We start from the raw sequence: 21,131 nt of genomic DNA, 5'->3' as shown, positions 1-21,131 counted from the left end.
GCTGGTTGAGGATGCCAAAGTTGGGTAGGATCGTCATCAGCCATCCCTCAATTAGAGGATGAAGTTTCTGCCATGGGTCATGTGATTGAACAGCCTGAGTCTTGACCCACAAATCTTCGGACACTAGGGGGCAGTATGTCCCATGAGGCAGTGGGATCCAGAGTGCAGGATTTGCTTTCTTTTCTTTCCTTCTCTGCTGCTGCTCTGTACCAATAAGGCTTTTGGACTCAAAGCATGATTCAGCTTGATTGACAAGTTATCGCTATTTTGAACAATTGGTGGCAAGCTCCTCCCAGTCCTTAATGTCAATGTTGCCATGCTTCAGCTTCAGAGTGTCGCTGTAGCATTTTCTTTGTTCTCCCCTGGAACATTATACATTTGAAAGTTAAGAAAACAAGTCCTGGCAGGGAGATGCTTTTCAGCCATCCAGACAGTGCCCAGTCCATCGTAGTTGATTCTGCAGGAGTTTTATCTGAATGCTAGCGGAGCTCATTTCAAGAAGGACACTAGAATTTGTTTGGCAGTCCTCCCACTGAATCCAGAGAATGCGGCAGAAGCATTGCTTTTGGAATTTCACTAGCACTCTTACGTGTCGCTGAAACACAGTTCAGGTCTCATAGGAGTACAGGAACGTGGTGAAAACAACAGCTCTGTACACTAGGGCTTTTGTTGACTAGCGGAGGAGGTCTTTGTTGTCAAACACTTGCAGCTGTAGTTTCTAGAAGACCGAGCTGGCGCAGCTGATCCAATGTTGGATCTCGTCAATGGTGGCCTTGACAGAGAGGTGGCTGTTAAGGTATGGGAAGTACTCAACATGTTCCAAAGACTCTCTTTCGGCATATACGGGAGGTGCAATATTTGACTGATGAGGTCTGGGTTGATAGTAGGAGGTTTGTTTTGGCAACATTCAAGGACAGGCTGAGTCTCTTGTATACAGAATTGAATGGATCGAAAATGACTTGCAAATCTGGTGCAGAGTTGGCAACGACATTGCAGTCAATTGTATATTACAATCATGTATGTTTACAGTGGTCAGTTTAGTTCTGGCATGGAGGCAACGGAGGTTAGAGTTATCCATCTAGGTGGTACTTGATGCTCACACCCAAGGGCAGTTGGTCTTTGATGAGGTGAATAGCCACTGTCAGACAGATTGTAAATAGCGTGGGGGGCAATCACACAACCTTGCTCGACACCAGTCCGGATTTTGAAGGTATCTGTTTCAAATCTCCCATTCAAAACAGTTGCAGCCACATCATTATGAAGTATTAGCAGGATTGCGATGAAGTTTCTTGGGCATCCAAATCTCCAGAGCACAATCCACAGAGCCACAAGACTTACTGAGTCAAATTCTTTGAATGAATGAAATTAAGAGTTCCTGGTTATTCTTGGATTTTTCTGGCAACAAAGATCATGTCAGAGGTTCCTCTGGAAGGTCGAAAGCCACGCTGTGTCTCTAGAAGGATTTCCTCAGCCACAGGAAGTAGGCGATTCAGGAGAAAGCATGTCAGGATTTTCCCTGCTATGGACAAGAGGGAAATACCTCGATAGTTCCACAGCATGGTTTATCTTCCTTCTTTTTCCTCTCAAATCCACAGGAGTGCATGGAGTCCTGATGTAAGCAAAAGCACACCACCTTTGAAGACCTCAACTGGAATACCATCAGGGCTATAGATTTAGCCATTTTTCATCCGTTTGATTGCTTATTGCAGCTCTCTCGGGTGGTTTACCCATGGATTCAAACACAGGATACTGGCACATAACCTGCAGATCATCAGCTGCCACTGTGGAATCATGACTGAGGAGTTATTGGAAATGTTCTTTCCAGCGTTGATGGATGGCATTGACATCTTTAAGCAAAGGAGATTTTGTCCATTTGATCTTGGTCTATAGATGGCACTGGTGGCTTCAAAAAAAGCCATGACGATCAGCTATTTTTGGATCTCTCATGCTCTCTTCCCATCACTTATCCTTTATCTTCCGGATTTGCCTTTGGGTGTCAGCCTTGAGCTGTTGGAATGCTGCCTTCTTAATTTGGGTAAAGGGTAAGGCTGCAAACTAGGACAAAATTCTACATTCAATGCACTGTTTTTAACATATTATTTCATGTGATGTGGACATCGCTGGCTAGGCCAGAATTTATTGCTCAGTTCTAACTGTCTTTGAGAAGGTGGTGGTGAGCCGCCTTCTTGAACTGCTGCAGTCAATGTGGTGTAGGTATACCCACAATGCTGTTAAGAAGGGAGTTCCAGGATTTTGATCCAGCAACAGTGAAGGAATGGCAATATATTTCCAAGTCAGGATGGTAAGTGACTTGGAAGGGAACTTCCAGGTGGTGGTGTGCCAGTGCACCTGCTGCCCTTGTCCTTGTAGGTGGTAGAGGTTGCAGGTTTGGAAGGTGCTGTCGAAGGAGTCTTGGTGAGTTTGCTGCAGGGCATCTTGTAGATGGGACTCACTGTTGCCACTGTACAGGGAGCGGAGGGAGTGGACATTGAAGGTGGTGGATGGGGTCCCAATCAAGTGGCCTGCTTTGTCGTGGACAGTGTCAAGTTCGAGTGTTGTTGGAGCTGTACTCATCCAGGCAAGTGGAGAGTATTCCATCATACTCCTGACGTGTGCCTTGCAGATGATGGACAGGCTTTGCGCAGTCAGGAGGTGAGTTACTCTCCACAAAATTCCCAGCCTCTGACCTACTCGTGTAGTCATAGTATTTATACGGCTGGTCCAGTTCAGTTTCTGGTGGACAGAAAACCATTACAAATCAAGAGGGTCAGGGCTTATGGTCAGCCAGAGCTTAGTGCAGGTACTGAGGTCTGGACAAATTCGGAGCTTAAGATGGTGTTGGATAAATTATGACAAGCATGGGCGAGGTTTCAGTGACAGTGACATTGTGGCCAAGGTCATTAATCGAAACTGGGTGATTTTTTTCAAAGATTATTTTCTATTCAACTAGAGATCAGGCCTTGGCTTTATTTCTGGGATGATAAGAGTACGCAGACATTGCTGTTCTGATACTCTGTTCCCAGAGTATTTCTTCTCTATATTGCAAATTGCTACATTTGTTCCTTTATAGTTTTTTAAAAAGCGCGTAACAGAAATATCTATTAGACAGTAATATTAGAATCACAGAATCATAGTGCATTGTCTGAACCGAAGTAAAGGAAATACATGCAAATATAGAGCTTACTCCTTATGAAGACATTTAAAATAACACTCCTTCATGTTCTACAGCAAGCTATTATGAGCCGTAGCACAAAATATACAACTAGAAAGAAGCCATTAGTTAGCACAAATATGCTCCTCTGTATCAAGGTAGCCTAGTTTTTAAAGTTCAAACATTATTGACATGATTATAAAAAGTTAAAGTTACCTAAAGGAAGTGATTAAATGCACCATTAACATAGTGACCTGCATTATTCAAACATCCAATTTCTGAATCTACCCTAATGAATTGCTTGCAGTGTTATTTTTAAACTAAGAAAAACATGATAAAGTTCTCCCAACTAGAACCCAAATGAAAGTGAAATGAAGGGAATTCCGCTTAGTCATGTGCATTGTATAGAATTAAAAGTGTAAATACAGTATTTAAGTTGATTACTATCTCAGTCAACATCATAACAAGAAAAAAAACATGAACACAATATCTAAACTGAAAGGGGAAGGGAAAAACCATGACTGTCATTTGTTTCAACCACTTCTGCCCTACTTTAGCCTAATGAGCTAAATTGGGCTGCTGGGCATACGTGTGTAGTAATTTTCAACTCTCAGTTGTTTGGTCTGCCTCCACAGAGTTGTCAACAGTAAAGAAAAATGGTGTATAGGAACTTTTCAGAAAGGTACTGCAGGTCAGGTAGGCAGAAGTCAGTGTTTGGACATGCCTGATTTTGGCGGTTAGCCCATTTCATCAAGAGCAAGTCAGAGGCTGGAAATTTTGCTGTGAGTAACTCACCTCCTGAACCCTCAAAAGCCTGTCCATCATCTAAAAGGCACAAGTTCAAAGTACGATGGCATACGCTCCACTTGCCTGGACTGGTGATCCAACAACACTCACCATTGTTATGAAAACTATACTTACCTCGTTGAGAGCAGAGGTCAGGAACTTCAAATCCTGATAAGCCTTGGAGCTTTTACACGTGCACAGACCAGGAGCGGGCTGCACATGCACAGATCGGCTTTTTACCGTTCTTGGGTGCAGCGCACCTGTACGTAAAAGAAAAACAGCGTGAAAACCCGGGTCAAGTGACCAGGTGTGGAGGGCAATTTTAAAAAACGAGTCCGAGGAAGGGGACTGGGAGAGATCCCAAATGAAGAGCCCCAGAGAGGGGCCAAGGATAGGAAAAGGTCCCAGTTCCTTTTTTTAAAAAAAGAGAGCAGAGCAGAGAAACAGGCTACAAAACAGGAAAGGGGCTGCAGGAAGCAGACGTTAAGTGAAGAAGGCAGCCTAGGATCGGTGACTCCGTGCTGCGGGCCGCTGGGGCAAAGGTACCGCTTTGGAACAGTGTTCTGTTCGACGCGGCCGAAGATCAGAACTTGTATTTGTGATTTGGTGCTCAGGTGCATGCTCAGGAATCCAGGGGAACGAAATCTCGGGAGACGAGATTGAAACCCTGAGAGATGGGCTATTGTACATGCCACCCAAGTTGGAGCGACTTTTGGGGAGAAACCCCAGCTTAGATCTTCAAAATTGAAGACTAAATCCCTCATGAGAGAGACAGAACTTCTAAGGTTGGCTGACTCAGTGTTTACTGACGTCTGGGTGGGTTGCTGAGAAATCCGTGGACTCTGTCTGGGTCACATCTGCCATTTATTGTATGGTCTGGTGTGTTCGACCACAGTATGCTTGTTAATTCACATGTACCTCATACTGTAACATTCAGGGTAAATATTAGATATTATAAATTGTTTTATCCTTTCTGACCTTGTAAAGTTTACTTTTGTTTGTTCAAAACCAGTTGAAACTTGTGGCTTTATTCGCTGAGCAAGTGTCTTGAATCTCAAACTTTGTCTACTTTAAACAAAACGTTAGTGGTCCTTAACTGGACCTTAAAAAACCTTGCGGGTCCAGCCTAGGATCATAACACCATCAAAGCAGCCCTCTTGATTGGTAATTACCACTTTAAACATTCACTCCCTCCACCACCAATACACCGTGGTAGCTGTGTGTACCATATACAAAATATACTGCAGCAAGTCGCCAATGTTCCCTTATCAACATCTTCCAAATCTATGACCTCTTACCACCTAGAAAAACAAAGGCAGCAGGCACATGGGAATACCACCACATGCAAGCTCCCAAGTCACACAGCATCCTGATTTGAAACTATATCACCATTCCTTCATTGTCGCTGAGTCAAAATCCTGGAACCCTTTCTAACAGCACTTCGGGGCAAGAAAGCAGCTCACCACAGCTCAAGGGTGAATAGGGTTGGGCAACAAATACTGGCATTGCCAGTGATGTTTTTAGTTATTCATGGAATGTGAGCAAACAGGTAAGGTTACTAAATTTGCAGTATTTAGAATCCTAAATAGATTTCAGATGCAACAAAATTGGCAAGTGAACTTGACATTCAAATTGAGTGTTGTGCATGAATTTGTTCAGAAGAAAAAGCTAAATAGATAATTAAAAATTCAGAGGTGAACTGTAAATTTAACTATAATCATTTATAATAGCAAACCAGAGCCAAATTAACAAATTGTGTTGATCTTGTTTAGCATAATAAAGAAGATTACTGCACAAAAATGACAGATGAAACCTGATTTTTTGTTTTCCCAATTTGGTAAAAAAATTGTGACTTAAATATTCCATCACTATAAACTGATAAAGCCCAAGTTTGACAGCCTAAAAACAAAGCTAGCACCAGTCCTAAACCACACTCTCCTTTGAATCACAATTCAGGGAGTTTTTGAAGCACTTTTGGCTCCACCAGTGGTTTAAAATTGGCAAATAAAAACACACAACCTCTTTGTATGTAATTCAGAATACGGAGATAAAAACAAAAAGCAGCCAGCTGGAACAGTTAGAGACTGCTCCAAAAATGAAAGGTTAACTCAAAAGCTCAATGCTGTTCGGTGGTAACAACACACCAAATGTCAAGGGTTTTAGATTCATTTTTAAATTCAGTTCCGGTTTAACCCTGACAAATTCACCACTTTTAGTAACCTTAAATAGGATAATTCTAAAAATACAGTGAATGGAGCTTTTTACCTAATTTGATTACATACTTGGCTCATTGTTTCTAAAGTAAGAGAACATTCTGAGACAATGAAGAGCTGCATTAACATATTAACATATTAGACTGAATAGCCAATCATTAGCAAGTTATTTTTCCAACACACCTGGTTAGAGTTTTGTTGTTGTTGTTGTTGTAGATCCACACAAAATGTTATGTTCCAATTTGGAGAATTTAATTGTTTTCTTTTTAATCTTTTCCCAACGTTTTACTTCTGTAGAAAAAGAAATTCTGTAGTTAATCTAATAGCTGGAATACATGACTAGAATCTTCGAACTTCTAGCTCATTGAGCTATTCAGTAAGTCGGTCTTCATTTCCACTCTACAGCATTTAATAGGTGCATTTCACTTCCACCTTTTTATCAATTTAAGAAAGAATACAATAGGCTACCTTCAACAAGGGCATTACAGCTATATGTCCAAACTCTTCTGGTTAAAAAACTAATGCATCAAATAGAAATCCCACTGACCAAAACTGTTCAAATATTTCACCAAAATTGGCCTGTCATTTTAAAAGTGTAATTTGTCCAACACAGTCAGATCACCAGAAGTAAAAATGTGCAATTGAATTATTTTAATATGAATACACTGAACTGCATACATATCATACATTATTAAAATAAAACTAATCACATCTACAAATGAGTACCTTCTCCAAGTATGCCGGCTGAATTGTCTTCTTTAAAATTACCCAACAGTACACTCAAGATATAGAGCACTCAGCAATCACTTCCGCCACCTTCAATTGACACAGAAGCTATTGGAAAGCACTTTTGCAACAGTGACCATTTGAAGGAGTTAAGTAGGCCAATGATAATCATTGTAGATGTGACCTTCATATGGAATGCCTTAAGCAGCTTTGAGGCAAAAATCAGGAACATGACACGTGAGGGCCTCATCAGATTCCAGTTTAGGAAATGAAAGTCAGCTTAAACAGTATCCTTTTTATTTGCAAACAATGCTTGTTTCAATTTACTAAGATGCAGTACAATGCACTGTGACCAACAAGTTAAAGTACATGCAGCACTGGAAGCAAAACAATCTTTTCATGTGGTTTTTCAATTTTTACTGGACTTAAATCCTGACTTTTATTACAGCCACTTATTTGATGAGCACTACTGATTTCAAATGTATCAGATTGTGAGCAATATAGATTAAACTCCTTGCAACAGAAGCTGAAAGAAAATACTATGATACATAAATTTCATTAAATAACAGTTCTGAGAACAACCAGTTTTGAAAGGAACTCAGAAGGTAATATCTGTGAATTGATGCAAATCCATAAGTGATTTCATTATCACTTCAATTTCTTAAGCATGCAGATTGGGTGGAACTAATAACATCACACAACCCCCCCCCCCACCCCCCCCAATCAATTTATCCCCAGACCTGATCTCTTGCCACCACAATTAACCCTCACTAAAGGGACAAATGAAATGGCTTCCAGGCCACATCAGCAAATACTTGAGCACTGCACCGCCTTGGGACACCACAGGGGAAAATCCATACCTTTCATAACAATGGAGAAATTCATTTTCTGAAAGGAACATGTTGCCCAAGCAAGGACACTTATCAATATTGATTAAAATGTGAAAAAAATGTAATCAGCTGGTTAATGGGAAGAAATGGACTTGGCAGCATTATAACAAACCATCCCATTTTTGGTAAAACCTAAATACTGCAGATGCTGGAAACTTAAAACAAAAGCAGAAAATGCTGGAAAAACTCAGCAGGTCTGACAGCATCTGTGGAGAGAGAAACAGTCCACACGACTCTTCTACAGAGCTCTGAAGCTCCACCCTTTTTTTGAGCTTGGCAGCATTATAACAAACCATACCCTTTAGCAAAAACAAAAGAATTAATAGTTGCTGAATTTACAATCCACCTCAGGAATAACTGCAGACCATACCATAGGACTTCGAAACTTGATCACAAGTACTCAGCACAACATATGGCTAGGGCAGTGTACAGACTATAAGAGGGTTTGCAATTGTTGCAAACTTGATCTGCTCAGTATAAATCTGCTCATTATAAATCAGAGTACTAAATTAAAAGCTACCACTCCCGGTGCGATGCAGTTCCATTAAATGGAAAGAACTAATTGTGACCTTTCCTGCCATTTCAAAATGTTCCAGTTCTATCGTTGAGATTCCAAATAGGGTTTTAACCCTGTTCTTAGCTAGTCTGAATCCTGCTTTATCACCCCTGCAATCTAACACACACACACACACACACACACACACACACACACACACACACACATATATATTTTTAAAAATAAATCCACACAACCAAGATAACAATAGCATAGATTTATCATTCCAGTTTTTATATAAATGAATCCATTGTCCCTTATGTTTTAACGTCATGTAGCACAAGGTTAAGTAATATATTATAATAATACAAGTCTTTCAAAGTTTGCATAAAAAGGGGAAAAACTCATGGTGCTATTTTTTCTATTATGTAATTATGTTACAATTATGCCAAATACATGATGAGAAATACATTATGACTAAATAATCAAAAAAACTTAAAAATTGAAATTACACTCACCCTAAATATTTCACATCCTAAAATCTTAAATGTCTTTCTTACAGAAATCATCTGTTGAAAGGTCCCTCTATAGAAGGCATCTAATTTGGTGAAAGGACATACTTTGGGCACATTCGCAAGTGGAAGGTGATTGCATACCCAAGGATTTTCTCCATGGTGAGGTAGCCGGAGCCAGAAGACTAGTAGGATGCCCAAAGCTCTTCTTCAAGGGTGCTTGCAAGTGTGACATGAAGGTCCTAAATCATTGACTTTCACACCTAGGAGACACTAGCCAATGCCTCTGGGCCGGCATGCACCACCATGGTGATCAGTGGCTACAGCGGTTTGGCAATAGGTGCCCACACTGAAAATAACAACCACACTAAACCAAAAACCACTTCATATGTGGCACTTGTGGCAGAATTTGCCTCACTCAGATTGGTCTCTTCAGCCACCAGCGAAAGTGCACCATGTGAAGCTACTCCATCCCCAGCGAAAGTGCACCATGTGAAGCTACCCCATCCCCAAAAAAATTGATTTGCTGCATGTCCATCATCTTACATAGATGTAAGGATGCGGGTGACATGTTTTGGGAACAACTAGCTCAATGGACAATGCATTTATCGAACTAAATTTTTAATTCAATATGAAAAATACTTAATTAATCTTGCAAAAACTGAATTGATGGAATTTTGAAATAACAATACAAGTTTAGAAAATAATTGTCAAAACTGACATATGCACTATAAAGCACATTGATACTGTAGGTGCACTGAATTCAATGCTCTAAGTGTAATGTGGCATGCTGAAAAACAGTAACAAGAACCCAAAAGCAGACAGGTGAGTCAATAGGCTTTAACACACACACACACAGCCAAGGATATAACCTTGAAGCCCCCGTTGAATAGGAATTATATAGAAGAAAAGTATGTAAATAACAACTACAACATTTTCTCTTCCTCATAGAAATTCAATATGTATCGTTTTGATGTCCATTTTTTAAAAAAGCTATTCCAATTTGATATAATCCTCTTAGGCAGTCCCTCATCAAGAATGACTTGCTTCCACGTCAGTTCAATAGGCTCTGAGATGGGTGATAAGTCCAATGCATGACCTGCAGACTCTACCCCACGTAAGGCAGGTGGTGCTCGAATGGTCAGGTAGGTGAAGTGTTTGGAGGTTTGTGTACTCTCTCCGGTGCAATTTCACCTGTGTGTTCCCAATTAAGTCTCTCGAGGTGTTCCGTGCCTTCCCAAATGAACCTTCTCCATTCTGGTCGATCACAAGGCAGGGACTCCCCATGAGTGGCAAGGATGCTTTGAGGACATCCCCAAAGGGTTTATGCTGTCCACTTAGGAGTCTCCTGTCACAACTGAGTTCCAAGTAGGGCAGTTTTCGGAAGTCCAGAACCAGGGGTCACAATCTGGAGGATACAGGGTAGACCATTTAGGACTAAGATGAGGAGAAATTTATTCACCCAGAGTGTGGTGAGCCTGTGGAATTCACTACCACAGAAAGTAGTTGAGGCCAAAACATTGTATGTTTTCAAGGAATTAGGTATAGCTCTTGGGGTGAAAGGGATCAAAGGATGTGGGAAGAAAGCAGGAGCAGCCTATTGAGTTAGATGATCAGCCATGATTATAATGAATGGTGGAGCAGGCTCGAAGGGCCGAATGGCCTACTTCTGCTCCTGTTTTCTATGTTTCTATGTTTCTAAGTCTGGTGTCAGGCATACGAACTACAGGTACCACCAAGCACAGCAGCTTTTGTGTGATTAGCACCTCGATGCTGGGCATGTTGGACACTGACCGCCTTTGAAGGATCTTTTGAAGGCACCACTGGTGGTACTTTTCCATCGATTTGAGATGCCTGCTGTAAATTGTCCAAGTCTTCAATGCGCAGGGATCACTGCTGCTCGGTAAACCATGACCTTAGTCTCAGGTTTGTGATCTGGGTCCTCAAATACTCTTTTCCTTAAATCAGCCAAAACCTGAGCTGGCACATTGGAGGTGATTACGTATTGGAGGTGATTGAGCGGAGACTCCCAAGATACAGAAAATTGTCCACATTTTCCAGGATCTTGCTTTTGATCTAAAATTGATGGAGTGGGGAGGTGTACTATGGGAGCTGATTAGAAGAGGACTTTAGCTTCCCAGGTGTTTAGTGAAAGGCCTATTTTCTCATGCTTAAAAAGGAATTGACAACAATTCAGAGCTCAGTTTCTAAGCGAGCGCACACACAAGCGTCATCTGCAAATTAAAGCTCATTGATGGAGGTTGGAATGATTTTAGACTTGGATTGAAGGTGGCGTATGTTGATCAGTTTCCTGTCCGTTCTGTAGATTATCTCCACACCTGTGGATAAGTTGCTGGAGGTGAGGTGCAATATTGCAATGAGGAAAACGGAGAAGAGGATCCTTGTTTGACCCCAGTCTTCACTGAGATAGGATCTGTAGTGATTCTATTGGTGAGGGTCACGGCTTACATGCATCGTGGAGTAGTTGGAGGATGGTGACAAATTTCTGAGGCAGCCAAATTTTAGGAGGATACTCCATAAGATTTTTCAGTTAACAGAGTCAAAGGCTTTCCAGAGATCAAAAAAGGCCAAGTACAGCAATTGGTGCTGTTCCTTGCATTTTTCTTGAATACACCATGCAGTGAAGATCATGGCTGAGCTGTCTCTCGATAGGCAGAAACGACACTGCAACTCTGGAAGGAGCTCTTCAGCCACCAGGAGGATGCAGCTGAGGAGGATGCTTGCAACGATCTTCCTTGTGGCAGACAGCAGGGAGACTCCTTTATAGTTACCACAATCGGACTTTCTCCCTTCTTGAATATAGTTCCAATCAGTGTCTCAGAGATCCCCGGCATGTGTTTTTCTTCGCAGATGAGGGATATGAAGTTATTCAGCCGTGCCAGCAGTGCATCTCTGCCATGTTTCAGAATTTCAGCAGGGATTCCATCTGCTCCAGAGGCCTTCCTGCTTTTCAGCTTTCAAATGGCTTCTTCAATTTCGTGCCAGATCAGGGTAGTGCTAAGACCGAGCCATATATTCTACCAAACACTCTCACAACTACTGAGATTTTGGGGGTTAGCAGGGGAAAGTCAATCAGGTTTCTCTTTCTGACCACCCCTAATGCACGTGTGTAGACACTGAGTGAAAACAGGATCAGGCTTGGCAATGATCCACAATTGAACAGCCTGTTCTTCTTACTGGCAATGCTCACACATAAATGACCATAAGACATAAGAGCAGAAATTAGGCCATTCGGCCCACTGAGTCTGCTCCGCCATTCAATCACGGCTGATAAGTTTCTCAACCCCATTCTCCCCGTAACCTTTGATCCCCTTACCAATCAAGAACCTATCTATCTCGGTCTTATGACAGCCACTTGGGCAAGTGCCAAAGGGTGAATGGCAACCGTAGAATCACACCCTAGTAGTGTTGTCCAACAGAAATTAATTACTGTCCATAAGTCAAGCTACAGCTACACAGTTTTATCCACATGCACATTTTAAGCAGAAACCACCTTATACACACTACAAATAAATGTACTTTGTGTGTATATTTAACATCTACCACCATTCAACACAAAACTTTGCAGTCTCTTTCAACAAAGTTTGGAATTCTGAAATTAATTTATCACCTTTATTTATGTAACCCTATAAGTGCTACCTTGTACAATACAAGTTTATACATTAAATATCAGCAAAATAAAAACATTTATACGCCTATTAGTTTCTACGCTTTTGTCCAGCAGTTGCGAACAATGGTTTGCCTTTACCAGGGAAATTGCTGAGAATGCTGACTCACAATGAGACATGCCAGACCTGCCCCTGTTCTCCATCCAGAATGTAATTCGATGCTGCTTTCTCCTCATCACGATGGACCCAATCAGTTCTTTATTGGTTGGGCTTACTTTCTTCTGCTGGCCTGCCACAGTTATTCCTATTGGTCTAACTGATAATGATGACTGCTTCCTCTCCATAGAATGTTGCTTGTGTTTCCATGGTGCTGAAGACCAGTGTTTCACGCACATCTGGCACCATTCCAGCAGATTACTTCTTTGCTCAGTGCAAATTGGTTAAGTGCACACAATATTCTAGAATATTCTCATACACTCTGCTTTTCAGCTTACTATTTTACCAACAAACATATTAAAGATGAACTAACCACTAATGCGTTGGACAAAACTGCTCTAAGGTGCAATGCATTCAGGAGAATGGAAAACAAAAGTGGCAAAAAAAAATTATTGAAAAAAAAGTTGAAATATTAAGCATCAAGGTCCCAATAACATCAAGATCCCAGCAGAGTGTAGATGAAGTCAATGTATGCCACAATTTACTTTTTTTTAAAAAAAAATACCCAAGGCAGGGAAAGGGATAGACTTTTAAGACAATCACTCCCATCCCTATTTGTTGCACAAGTTTATTTTTAAGATTTCACTTGCAGATAGGATTTCTGGCTTATTACTCCTGTGTCATCAACCAGCTCATGACTGCCATATCATGAGGGAAGTGGCATTAGCTGGCCTATGAATGCCACCAACAGTCAGAATGATATATTTTTTTCCAAAAATCATATTTACTTCTGTCAACAGATCGAATCTAAACCGGTAAAGATGACATCTTCGGTCCCAGTGAAACCCTACGAGGCAATTAGGACTACGCAATCGATGTTACTTAAAAGAGAAATACCGTCCGGAGATTTTATATATTGGAAGTGCAATTGCGCAATTCAACTTTGGTCTCTTGAATAACATGTAACTCTGGAGGCTGTACCTCGAGATCACAACAAAACAGTAGGCGATTCATGATCAGTTGCTAAACTGACACCAAACCCAAAGCCTGGGCTTTGGCAGCTGAAATTAAAATGGAAATTAAGGCTACGCTCCGACAACAGACAACAACGGATAAAATGCTCATCTTTATTTTGGGGGTTGGGGGGGGGGGAGCAAATTTCTTGCAACAAGCGTCTTATTGAAATGCTCGGGATTCTTTCTTCCCTCCCCGCTCGGATGTGCGGCCTGGGCACAGATCCTGGTTATTTGTTTTTTTTTAAGACGAAGCTGAAGCTCAGGCGCCGGGGAAGGAAAAGCCATTTTGAACCTTCTGCACCGCACGGCTCTGCTTCCAGGGGGGGGTGGGGGGGATAAGAGAGGGAAGCGGCCTCCGAGCCGCCCTCATTCACCGGCTCATCCCGCTCTACATCTCTCCGGTTGCTTTAGATCTACTTCCCCCACCTCCCCCCACCTCTCCTCCTCCTTCTCACCTCCACTCGGAAACCTGCCGACATCTATCAGTCGCAACCCGACTCCATCTTGTTTCCTGAGCAATCGGGGTCAAAGGGCAGCGCTTCTCCTTCACCAGCTGCTTCCCAACCCCCGCTGCAAGCTCCCGCTCGGAACACAGGGGGGCGATGTTGTTGCAAGAGCACTTTATAGCCAGGTTCTCATGCCTACGGCACGTGGCGCTGTCCCGGGCGTTTACGGCAGGAGCCTTCCCTGCTCCTGCCATTGGTGGCGCTGTACTGCTAAATTAATAACATCCGAGGCTGCTTCTTGCTTCCAAAGTGAAGTCTAGCGCCCTCAACGGGGCAAAGCGCGAAACCAACAATTTGTTAAGTATCAGAATCTAATTATAAACGACAACAAATTGTATTTATTTAGCGCCTTTCGCATCATAAAACCTCCCAAGGCACTTCACAGAATATTATAAAGCAAAATCTGATGTGCATAAGGCATGGGATGTACTGCACAGAAACAGGCCATTTAGCCCAACCAGTCCATGATGGTATTAAAAACAGAAAATGCTGGAAAAACTCAGCTGGTCTGGCAGCATCTGTGGGGAGGGAAAAAGAGTTAACGTTTTGAGTCCATATGACTCTTCTTCAGAGCTGAGCTTCAGAGTTTATTCCCTATTGGATTTCTTGGTTATCTTGTATTGATGGCCTCTGGTTACGCGGCTTTCAAGAGGAAACATTTTCTCTGTTAAAAACAAAAAACTACTGCGGATGCTGGAAATCCAAAACAAAAACAGAATTACCTGGAAAAACTCAGCAGGTCTGGCAGCATCGGTGGAGAAGAAAAGAGTCGACGTTTCGAGTCCTCACGACCCTTCAACAGAACTGAGTATGAGATACTCAGTTCTGTTGAAGGGTCGTGAGGACTCGAAACGTCGACTCTTTTCTTCTCCACCGATGCTGCCAGACCTGCTGAGTTTTTCCAGGTAACATTTTCTCTGTATCCACTCTATCAAGACAAAACCTTTCTCAGCCCTTCAGCATAGATAAATTGAGGCAAAGAGTGGAATCCGGCAATGTTACAATGGAAAGTGATGGCATGGATATGCGGTTGGAAGCTTAACTCAGGATCAAATATGACGCCAAAGTTGCAAACAGTCTGCTTTCTATTAGCTCAACCATTGGGTCCTCTTCTTTCAAGAAAGAAGACCCAGCCTGTCAATCCTTTCCTGATATGTATACCCACACATTTCTGGTATCATCCTTGTAAATCTTCTCTGCACCCTCTATCATGCCTCTATATCTATTGTATAGTATGGTGGCCAGAACTACACACTGTACAGTAAGTGTGGTCCAACCAAGTTTCAATATAGGTTTAGCATAACTTCTCTGCTTTTCAATTCTATCTCCCTAAAAATAAAGCCTAGTGCTTGTTTTTTTTAATGCCCTTACTAAGCTGTGGTGCAACCTTTAGTGATTGGTGTTTTTGTATTCTGTGATCCCTTTGTTTCTCTACCCCACTTAGACTTACACCTTCCAGGTAATAAGTAGCCTTAGATCAGATGACCAAAAGCTTAGTTCGGAGGTAGGTTTTAATGAGCATCTTAAAGAAGGAAGCAAGGTAGTGAGATGGAGGGAATTCCAGAGTTATAAGTTCTAGGCAGCTGAAGGCACAGCCAACAATGGTAGAACAATTAAAATCAAGGATGCTTCAAGAGATCAGAATTAGCCAAGCACAGATATCTCAGAGCATTGGGGGGCTGGAGAATTTTTCAGAGATAGGGAGGGGCAAGATCTGGAGGGATTTGAAAACAAGGATGAGAATTTTAAAACCAAGGTGTTGCTTAAATAGGAGCCAGTGTAGATCAGCAAGCACATGGACTTGGCGCAAGTTAGGACACAGGCAGCAGAGTTTTGGATGACCACAAATTTACGGAAGGTAGAATGTGGGCAACTAGTCAGGGTTGCACGGGAATAGGCAAGCGTAGAGGCAATAACAAAGGCATGGATTAGGGTTTCAGCATAGATAAGTTGAGGCAAAGGGTAGAATCCGGCAATGTTACAGTGGAAAGTGATGGCATGGATATGCGGTTGGAAGCTTAACTCAGGATCAGATATGACGCCAAGGTTGCAAACAGTCTGCATCAACCTCAGACAGTTAAGAGAGGGATGGAGCTGATAGCTAGGGAGCAGTGTGTATAATGCAGACCAAAGGCAATGGCATTGGTCTTTCTAATATTTAATTGTTCCATGACATCTTTATAATTTAATCTCCCCCGCCTTCTAACCTATCCCTAACCTTCCCTTTTTGCTCCCCCTGACCCTCCCCCCTTTTTCAACAGCATAAAACCCATCACACTCCTACCCCTCTTCAGTTCCAAAGAAGAGTCTTATTGGACTTGAAACATTAACTCTGTTTCTCTTTCCACAATACTGCCAGACATGCTGAGTTTTTCCAGCACTTTCTGTTTTTATTTGAAAACTAACACTGTGCTTTCAGATGATGTTGCCGAGGGGTTGCACATAGATGGGAAATAGGAGGCGGCCAAGTATTGATCCTTGGGGGACACCAGGGTAATAAAATAAAGAAACACGATAAAGGTAACAAAATAATGAGTTAAAGAAAAACTTTCATTTATATAGAGCCTTTGTTGACTGTAGGAAGTCCCAAAGCACTTTACAGCCAATTAAATACTTTTGCAGTGTAGCCACTGTTGTAATGTAGGGAACACCTATATCACTCATGGGATGTGGCCATCACTTATTGCCCATTCCCAATTGCCCTTGTTCAGAGGGCATTTTTCAAGTCACATGTAGGCCAAACCAGGTGAGGACAGCAGATTTCCTTCCCTAAAGGGCATTAGTGAACTAGATGGGTTTTTAAAACAATCAACAATGGTTTCATGGTCATCATTAGACTTTTAATTCCAGATATTCATTAAATTCAAATTCCACCATCTGCCAAGACAGGATTTGAAACCAGGTCCCCAGTTCAGTGACAATACCATGAGCAAAGAGGACACCCCATGAATAGCATTGTGGTGCTGAATAAGTAGTTCTTTTTATCTAAATGGAGGATCTGCATGTGTTGCAATCCTGACAGCATCATCCCCTGAGTCATTCTTGCTATGCCACTGCCTCCACATGGCTATTGATCTTTAGGTAAGCGAATCAAATGATACAAAAGATATCAGTAAAGACCCAATCACCTGGACAACTTAAGGCAATCTGGTCCAGTCTGATGCCTCCCCCGCCTTCTATGGATGTCCAAACTACCCTCAGGGGGTCTATCACGGTCACTTCTATTGAAAAACCTCCCATGTTTCAATAAGGTTGCATCTCATTCTTTTAAACTCCAACAAGTACAGGCGAGTTGGGTCGGGGCCTGCTCGCCAACGCGAAAATGATGTGGGATGATGTCGGGAGGAACCCCCGGTGTCATCCCGCCCCATTTAAATATTCAGGAAGGCGGGCGGACAGCGAAATCAGCTGTCCACCCTCCGACCTGTCAATGGCCAATTGAGGCCATTGACAGGATAATTAGCCCAATTGAAGGACCTGCCCATCCAACCTTAAGGCTGGCGGGCAGGCCAGGAGCCCCAGCGGGCTTCTGAAAAAACATGAAACCTCATCCACTGGCAGGATGAGGTTTCATGTCTGTTTTTAAAAACTTTAATAAACTTTATGTAATATTTATTAACATGTCTTATCTCGTGGGACATTGTCACATGAAGGGGACATGTTAATAATTTTTTTATTTTGCTATAGTTTAGGTTTATTAAACTTTCAGTGCTCTCCCTGAGACAGCACTTAGTCTCAGGGAGCAGTGCGCTCTTTCGCGCACATGCACGAAAGAGCGCACTTTGACAGTTGGGAAATCCCTCCCTCCCGCACAGGAAGCGCATAGCGCTTCCTGTCGGACAGCCCACTGGGTGGGCCTTAATTGGCCCACCCACTCAAAATGGCGGCGGGGATCGTTTCAGCGGCGGAGTTCGGCTGCCCGCCCGCCACCAAGCCGGTGGGGCCCGCCTGCCCATCAAGGGCTAAATTCTGCCCTATGTGTGTGCCTGTGTGTCTCTTAACTGGATTAAAACTAGTTAGTCTGGGAGCTTTGATGTATAGTAGTTTTGAGATGTTAATTAGATAAATGTAAGGAGGGTAGAAGGTAAAGTTTAAATTTGCATTTGTTAAAAGAAACCATTCAAGACTGTAGGTGTAAGTTTGCACCTAGCTAGAAGATGCCAAACATTGTGTTTTTTTTTTCATCTTACTAATAAAATTGGTGGATGAAAGAATGTTATTATTAGAAGAGGTAAAATTCAAAGCATAGTGATACAATGGAAATTTTACATTCAAAGAGAAAAATATGTATAAAGGAGAAAAGAGATTGTGTGTCAGCTTGGGGCATTTTAAGATCCAACAAGTGTGAGAAGCCTCCAGCCTATAAGCCTCAAGCTGCTGTCTGCAAGGACCCAGAGCTGAAAGAAACTCATTTTGAATGTGACTGTCCAGGGTGTGCTTTGCCAGGTTTCCCTTTAAATCTATGATATATACTGTTGCCTTAATCGGGGTGTAACTGAGAGTCAGGTTAATTAGGGGATTTTTGTAGTTATTATCGTCGTAATTTTGTAGATGTATGTATGTGTTTACAATCTTTCTTGTATTAATAAATGTTTAATTTAGTTTTATAAACGAAACCTCTTGAGACTCAATGGTCTTATTACTACTTAATTCAAAGCCTGCATCTCGAAACATACAAATTGCAAAAATGGATTATGACAGTTGTTTCAAGTTTTCCTCTGGGATTTGACCAATTTAGCCTTTATCATCGGCTATGTCATATTATTGCCTTAACGAAAGTGTAACTAAGAGTTAGATTGATTAGGGGATTTAGAAGTTAACATAGTAGCAATTTGTAGATCTATGTATGTAATTAAAAACAATTTCTCTTATTAATGAATGCTTAATCTAGTTTTGTAAAAACCTATAAGATTAGTGGTCTTATTACTACTGAATTCAAGGCACGCATCTTGAAATTTATACAAATTAAAAATTAGTTGTAACAGTTACTTCAAGTTTCCTTCTGGGATTTGAATAGCTCAGTATTTAGCACCTACTGTGTCATAACAGTGAACCTTCTCTGGACTGCCTCCAATGCAAGTATATCTTTTCTTAGATAAGGGGACCAAAACTGTTCACAGTAATCTAAGTGTGATGTAACTAGTGCCTTGTATAGTTTTAGCAAGGCTTCCCTATTTTTATACTCCATTCCCTTTGAATTAAAGGACAACATTTAATTTGCCTTCCCTAGTACCTGCTGAACTTGTATACTAGTTTTTTGTGATTCATGCATGAGGACCCGCAAAATCCCTCTGTGCTGCAGCTTTCTGCAGCCTTTCTCCATTTAAATAATATTCAGCTCCTCTATTCTTCCTGCCAAAGTGCATAACCTCACATTTTCCCACATTATATTCCATCTGCCAGATTTTTGCCCATTCACTTAACCCGCCTATATTCCTCTGTAGATTCCTTGTGCATCCTCACCACTTGCCTTTCCATCTATTTTTGTGTCATCCGCAAACTTGGCGATAGTACATTCACTTCCCTCATTCAAGTCATTAATATATATTATAAATAATTGTGGCCCCAGCACTGATCCCTGTGGCATTCCACTAGTCACCAGTTGCCATCCAGAAAATGCCCCCCTTATCCCAACTCTCTATCATCTATTGGTTAGCCAATCCTCCATCCATGCTAATATATTACCTCCAATGCCATAGCTCTTATCTTATTAAGTAGCCTTATGTGTGGTACCTTATTGAACACCTTTTGGAAATCCAAATTTATTACATCTACTGGTTCCTCTCTATCTATCCTGCTTGTTACCTCCTCAAAGAATTCTAATAAATTTGCAGGCATGATTTCTCCTTCATGAAGCCATGCTGACTCTGCTTGATTAGATTATGTAATTCTAAATGCTCTGCTATTACGTCCTTCATAATAGACTCCAACATTTTCCCAATGACAGGTGTTAAGCTAATTGGCCTATAGTTACCTGTTTTTTGTCTCCCTCCCTTTTTGAATAAGGGTGTTACATTGGCAGTTTTCCAATCCACTGGGACTTTTCCAGAATCTAAGGATTCTTGGAAGATTACTACCAGTGCATCCATTATCTCTGTAGCTACTTCCTCTAATATCCTAGGATGCAACCCATCAGGTCCAGGGGACTTATTAGCCTTTAGCCCCATTAGTTTCCCTAGTACTCATTCTCTAGCGATGGTTATTGTATTTATTTCCTACCCCCTTTTACCCCTTGATTATTTAGTATTTTTGGAATGCTATTAGTGTCTTCTACCGTGAAGACTGATGCAAAGTATTTATTAACTCCTCTGCCATTTCCTGGTTCCCATTATTACTTCCCCAGTCTCATTCTCTAAGGGGCCTATGTTAACTTTGCATATGAGAATAAGGGGCCTAATCCTCATTTGTGACCTTCACTTCAAGATTGCTTTTCCCTGAGGCAACCAGTGCAGGATGAACTCAGGAAAACCAGATCTATCCGTGCAACCTAACAGGTGGTCCTTGACGGGATCATTGCAGGCTGCAGCCAATGAGGTAAGATATCAAAATATAGCTGCCTGAATTTGGAGCTGAGAGGAGTAGGGCTGCTCCTTCTGAACCCACGTTAAAAAAACGCACTCTGCTTCTTGATCGTGCCCCTAGATACCCCTCATCTGTCCTCACCTGGCTGCAATCATTCCATGGCCACCACTATATCTCTCCCGAACACAGCCCCTTGTCGCAGCAACAGCTGATTCATTCCCCCAACTCCATGTGCCTGAATTTCTAGATCACAATTCTTTGTAAACATCCCTTTTTTCAGAAAAGTGGGTCCTGAGGTCGTCAGGCTACTCAGCCAAGGGGTGATGACTCTTCCTCATGTTTTATTCAAACTGCTGCCGCTCACTTATTCTCTGTGTCTCATCTTACTATCTAACTAACACTAATAATGTCAAAATATTTATCTGGGTGAGGAAGGAGACAATGAGTAATGGCTCACAGCCTGAAGTGCTGGAAGTGCAAGCTGCAGGGGGAGCCTGATTCTCTTTAACTTGTTTTCTCTTCAGGTGC

General features: G+C 41.8%; 1 protein-coding gene across 4 annotated transcripts in view; it reads right to left on the bottom strand.

The window, feature by feature from the left end:
* LOC144680869 (bcl-2-associated transcription factor 1-like) overlaps positions 1–14,152 on the bottom strand; it is a 77,554-nt gene extending 63,402 nt beyond the window's left edge. For all 4 annotated transcript variants that reach the window (XM_078542345.1, XM_078542347.1, XM_078542346.1 and 1 more), the window contains exons 1-2: positions 14,031–14,152; positions 6,334–6,441 (exon numbers count right to left, since the gene is read on the bottom strand). The gene's annotated coding sequence lies outside the window, so the exon portion shown is untranslated. The remainder of the gene's footprint in view (positions 1–6,333; positions 6,442–14,030) is intronic.
* Positions 14,153–21,131: the final 6,979 nt, after the last annotated feature.

This window comes from Cetorhinus maximus, chromosome 5 (assembly GCF_964194155.1).
Source record: "Cetorhinus maximus chromosome 5, sCetMax3.hap1.1, whole genome shotgun sequence".
NCBI lineage: Eukaryota > Metazoa > Chordata > Chondrichthyes > Lamniformes > Cetorhinidae > Cetorhinus > Cetorhinus maximus.
The sequence above is the reverse complement of the archived record's forward strand: the minus strand, read 5'-3'. Positions and strand labels throughout refer to the sequence as shown.